Below are 6,432 nucleotides of genomic sequence, written 5' to 3' on the forward strand. Positions count from 1 at the left end.
TGCCTCATGAACTCTGCTTCGCTTCTGACAGCAAATGATCCAAGTACCTGCAGTCCAATGATCCTTCAATCTAATCTAAGATATGAAATTTAAACCTTCTTTGAAGAAGCTACCATGCAAAATTCAAATTTTGTTCAGGAATGTGTGTCTTTTCATTTTCTAATTCCATTAATACACAACCTGGGGAATATGATATTCCCCTTTAGAAGCATTTGAATAGTTTTTTCCAAGGTAATTCTATACATCGAATACCTATTATTGGAGGGGAGAAAATTCTATAAGCCTAATCCTTGCCTTTTGCTTGTCAGAGCCCACTGCAGAACCTGGGTCCAGGAAAGAGAGATGGATGCAGAACTGCCTCTGGGCCTCTTATTGTTGGATCCTGGGGATGAATTTGGATCACGGGCAGGAAGATTGATGTAGAAATGGAACTGTGATTTGGCGTCAGAGCCCAACACAAAACTCGGATCCAAAAATGGCAGATATATTCAGAACTGCCACTGTGCCTCAATGTGTCATATACCACCACTGATGTTGGATCCTAGGCCAGGATATGGATGTGGAACTACCCCTGGTCCTCAGTATGTTGGAACCTGCTGCCGAATTTGGACCAAGCGCTCAGATCACTGGTGTCAGATGACTCTAAGCAGTGACAACAATGGGTAGCAGAAAGAGACCCTGGACCCCTGGTCTGTCAGATGGACACAGAAATGCCAATGGGCCTTGGTGTTTCCTAGCCTGTTGCTGAACTCGGATCCTCGGCTGGCAGATGAACACAGAACTTCCACTGGGCCTTGGCATGTCAGAGAATGCCATCGAACTCAGATCAGGTTCACAGATCATTGGTTTCAAATGACTATAAGCAGTCACAATGATTGTAAATAGAAAAATTCCCTGTTCCACCTGCACCAACGAATGGACACAGAACAGCTACTGTGCCTCAGTATTTTAGAAACCGTTGCAAACTCAGATCCTGTGGTGGCAGATAAACAAAGAGCTGCCACTGGGCCTTTGCATTTCGGAGCCCACAGCTATACTAGGATCAGGTGCAAAGATCAATGGTGTCAGATGACTGTAAGCAGGGATGACAAATGCAACTAGAAATAGAACCCAGTGTACCTGAGCTGGCAGATGGTCACAGAACTGCCAGTGGGCCTCGGCAAGTCCAAGGCCTCCACCAAACTCATGTCAAGAGCAAAGATCAATGGTGGCAGATGTCTGTAGGCATTGAGGACTAATGAAACTGCAAATAGAACCTTGTTTACCTGGGCCGGCAGACAGACACAGAACTGCCACTTGACCTCGGTGTGTCATATTCCGTGACCTAACTTGGATGCTGGGTCATCACATGGATGGAGAAATGCCACTTGGCCTCAGCATGTCACCGCTGAACTCAGATCCTGGTAATGCAGATGAAATCATAACTGCTACTGGGATTCTGTGTGTAGGAGCTTGGCCTGCCATTCAGATCCAGAGCACAGAACACTGTTGTCAGATGACTCTAATCAGTGATGACCATTGGAAAAAGAATCTGGCTTATGTGGACCAGCAGATGGACACAGACCTGCCACTGTGCCTCAGTGTGTTGTATATGCCACCAAACTCGGATCCTGGGCCACCATATGGATGCAGAAATGCCACTGGGACCTGGCCTGTCATATACCACCACCAAACACGGATCCAGGGCCAGCATATGGATGCAGTACTGCCAGTGGGCCTCAGTGTGTCCAAGGCCTCCACTGTACTTGGATCAGGAGCAATGATGTCTGCTGTCAGATGACCCTGAGCAGTGATGATGAATGGAACCAGAAACATCACCTGGCCTACCTGGGCCAGTGGATGAACAAAGAACTGCCACTAGGCATCAGTGTGTAGGATCAGGCTGCCAAAACTGGATCCAGTGCACAGATCATTGGTGTTAGATGACTCTAACCAATGACGATGAATGGAAACAGAAACATGCATGGGCCTGCAGATGGACCCAGAACTGCCACTGGGCCCTGGCGATTTGGAGCCTGCTGAAGAACTCGGATGCTGGCCCAACATATGGATTCAGAACTGCCACTGGGCATCGGCATATCCAAGCCCACAGCAGAACTTGGATAAGGAGCAAAGATCACTGGTGTCAAATGACTATAAGCAGTGATAGCGAATGGAACCAGAATTAGCTTAGGACCTCCATGGGTTGGCAGATGAACACAGAGCTACCACTTGGCCTCAGTGTGTAGGACCTCATTTCCAAACCTGGATCTGGTGCCCAGATCACTGGTGTTAGATGACTATAAACAATGAGCATGAATAGAACCAAAAACAGCCACTGGACTCCCTGTGCAGGCAGATGGATGCAGAACTGCCACTGGACTTCGACGTGTAGGAGCTCTCCCACTAACTCGGATCCAAAGCACAGATCACTGGTGTCAGATTACTCTAAACAGTGATAACGAATGGATGCAGGAACAGCCCTTGGACTACCTGGGCCAGTGGATGTACACAGAACTGCCACTGTGCCTCAGCATTTCAGAACCCATTGCTAAACTCAAATCCTGGGCTGGCAGATAACCACAGAGCTGCCACTGTGACTCAGCATTACGGAGCCCAGCCAAACTCAGATCAAGTGCATAGATCACTAGTGTCAGATGACTACAACCAGTAACGATGAATGGAACTGGAAACAGAACCTGAGTTACCTGGGCCGGCAGAGGACACAAAACTGCCACTGGTCCTTGGCGTGAGGGAGTCATCACAGAACATGGATCTGGCACACAGGTCACTGGTGTCAGACTCTAAATAGTGACAACGAATGGAACCAGAAACATTGCCTGGCCACCTGGGCCAGCGAAGGACACAGAATTGCCACTGGCTCTTGCTGCATAGAATCTTGCTGCCAAACCTGGATCCAATGCACAGATCATTGGTGTCAGATGACTTTTACCATTGACGATGAATGGAACTGTAAACAGAACCTAGCTTTCCTGGGACGTCAGAGGACACAAAACTGCCGTTCAGGAGAAAAGATCAATGGTGTCAAATGACTATAAGCAGTGATGGCAATCAGAACAGGAAACAGAACAAGTCTTACCTGGGCTATAGATGGACACAGAACTGCCATTGTCCCTCGGCGAGTCCAAGGCCTCCACCGAACTCATATCAATAGCAAAGATCAATGGTGGCAGATGATTGTAAGCAGTGACGACTAATGAAACTGGAAACAGAACCTAGTTAACCTGGGCCAGTGGATGAACTGCCACTGGGCTAGGGGTGTCATATAATGCTGCCGAACTCAGATCCTGGTCCAGCATATGGATACAGAACTGCCATTGGGGCTCTACATGTCCCAGGCCACCAACGAACTCATATCAGGATCAAAGATCAATGGTGGCAGATGACTTTTAGCAGTGACAATGGAACTGGAAACAGAACCTGGTTTACATGGACCGGCGGATGGACAAAGAATTGCCACAGGGCCTCAGTGTGTCATATACTGCCAACAAACTCTGATCCAAGGCCATAATATGGATGCAGAAATGCCACTGGGCCTAGGTGTGTCCAAGGCCTCCACCGAGCTTGGATCAGGAGCAAAGATCACTGGTATCAGATGTCCCTAAGGAGTGATGTCGAAAGGAACCAGAAACATCACCTGGCCTAAATGGTACAGCAGATGAACAAAGAACTGCCACTGGGCATCAGAGTGTAATATCACATTGTCAAAAATGGAGACAGTGCACAGATCATTGGTTTTGGAGATTCTAAGCAATGACGATGAATGGAAGCAAAAAGAGCCGCTGACCTCCTTGGGCCTGCAGACGGACACTGGACTCCTACTGGGCCTCGGTGTGTCATATACCACTGCCAAACTCGGATCCGTGGCTACCATATGGACTCAGAAATTACGCTGGGCCTCTCGACATGTAGGAGCTCGTCCCAGAACTTGGATCAAGATCACAGATTACTGTTGTCAGTTGACTCTAAATGGTGACGATCAATGGGAACAGAAATAGCCCCTTGACTCCCTCTGCAGGCAGATGGATGCAGAACTGGCACTGGGCTTCCTCATGTAGGAGCTTGTCCCCAAACACAGATCCAGAGCACAAATCACTGGTGTCAGATGATTCTAAGCATTGACAACAAATGGAAGCAGAAACAGCCACTGGCCTACTGGGGCCATCTGGTGGACACAGAACTGCCCCTGTGCCTCCGCATTTCAGAACCCCTTGCCAAACTCAGATCCTGGGCTAGAAGACAACCACAGAGCTGCCACTGGGCCTCGGCATATCAGAGCTCATTCCCTAACTTGGATCCAGAGCACAGATAACTGGTGTCAGATGTCTCTAAGCACTGAGGACAAATGAAAGCAGAGACAGCCCCTGAAATACCTGATCAACAAGATGGACAGAGAACTGCCACTGTCCTTGGCGTTTCGGAGCTTGTTGTTGAATTCAGATCCTGCGCTGGCAAATAGACACAGAACTGCTACTGGGCCTTGGCATGTTGTAGAATAGCGTCAAACTTGGATCATGCACACAGATCAATAGTGTCAGATGACTCTAAGCAATCACAACAAATGGAAGGAGAAACAGCCACTTGCAGATGAGAGGATACAGGTCTTAATAATTTTTTATAGTTCAAAAAGGAATATCTAGAAAATAAAAGTTGATACCTGATTGTAAAAAGGGTTGGTGAAAAGCCACAGGAGAGAGCCATCCATTTAGTTTCACAGCTTGATTGTGTCTTTGAAGATGCAAATTAAGCCAGGTCAGCAAAGATGAAAATGAGGTCTTATCAGCTTGTCAGCTTCGAAAGTTAGATTAGAAAAGGCTACTCAGAAACTTAAAATAAATCTGGAGAATTGTTAAAGACATATGTTGTATTCTAAAGAAATTAAGGCTTAATAAATAGCAATTGGGAAAGATAGTTTAAAATCTTTAAATGAGTTTTTAAGAAGTTGTTATAAAATATTCATTGGTTAAGTACTTTCTTTGGAACATCTAATGATGATTTAAATCCTTTAAGTAAGATTCTATGAGGAAATAATGATCCAGATGTCSACAGAGAGTTAACTAAGAAGGTAGACAAGTTCTATAATTAGAGGAGGCAATTCAGTATCATCAGATATATTGACTATGCAAAACATGGGAAGCTTATGTGATGCCCACAAAGCAGATTCCAACATCTGTTCTATGGCAGAAGGAAGCATTACTATGGTTGTGCCTACCTGTCACACAAGCCTAAATATTTTAAACTCTTATTTTAAAGCCTACATGACACAGAAATACCATAAAGATTCTAAGAAGTATTTTAGGAGACAACCAAGTATGATACATGTCTCCTACACTAAGCAACAGTTTAATTTGTTGTTTCAGAACAATGAGTAATGGGCAATTGCCTTTGTTCAGTTTTCAGGAAGAATTTATAATCATTTTCTAACACATGAACTGTTACAATTTGCACTAATGCATCCTTTTATATTTCCATAATTGTAAAAATAAGTCCTATAAAAATATGCTATGTTAGTTTTTTTCAATGGTTCTGTTGGGATAGTCACTTGCATAGGTTATTAAATGAAAGGAATAGAGTAGAGAGCTTCAGCTCAAATAATCAGACTGCAAGCTGTTGCAATTGTCTTGCAGATACTGGTAAATAATTTAGTTAATTTGTATACTGACAGTCAATATGTCTTTAAAGCTCTTGAGGTATTAGAGACAATTCCATACATAGGATCCAATATAAGATTGATTTGAGCAAGTTGAAAATGTTATTCACCTAAGAGAATGACCATGTTTATGGGTCACACTGGGAACCTATTAAATAGGCCTTGCCCTGATTACTAGCCAAATGGAATGAATTAATTGATTAACAAAATCAGTTGATTTGCCTTAAATAGAAATAGCGCAACAGGCTTGTAACTTTCTTCATTTAAATAGCAAAATTCTAAGAAAGAAATTTGGCTTAACCAGAGAGACTGTTTGGTTAAATCATCAAACAATGTGGAATATGTCACAATATGGCTGTGACTAATTTAAGGGTGAATCCTGGAGGCCTGCTCCCCAACCATTTATGGCAAATGGATGTGACTAACATCACGGAGTTTGGCAAGTTAAAAATGTGCACGTGGCAATTGATATGTATTTAGGTTTCTTAATGGCCACTCCACAAACAGGAGAAGCCATCAGACATGCTATAAGTCACTAAGGTTTTTTGCATACATGGGACTGCCAAATATTATAAAATCAGATAGTGGGTCTGGATACACTAGCAAATCTTTCCAGAAGTTTTGTGCTTAATGGAAAACTGATCAAAAACAAGTATTCCTTTTATATCCCCGAGAAGAAGGAATAAGAGAGAGGGACCATAGTTCCCTAAAAACACAGCTTCTAAGAGAAACAGGGGGAGCTGTGCCCCCAGTCTCTACATGATGCATTAAATCATGCACTG

This window comes from Cricetulus griseus, unplaced genomic scaffold (assembly GCF_003668045.3).
Source record: "Cricetulus griseus strain 17A/GY unplaced genomic scaffold, alternate assembly CriGri-PICRH-1.0 unplaced_scaffold_10, whole genome shotgun sequence".
NCBI classification, from domain to species: Eukaryota; Metazoa; Chordata; class Mammalia; order Rodentia; family Cricetidae; genus Cricetulus; species Cricetulus griseus.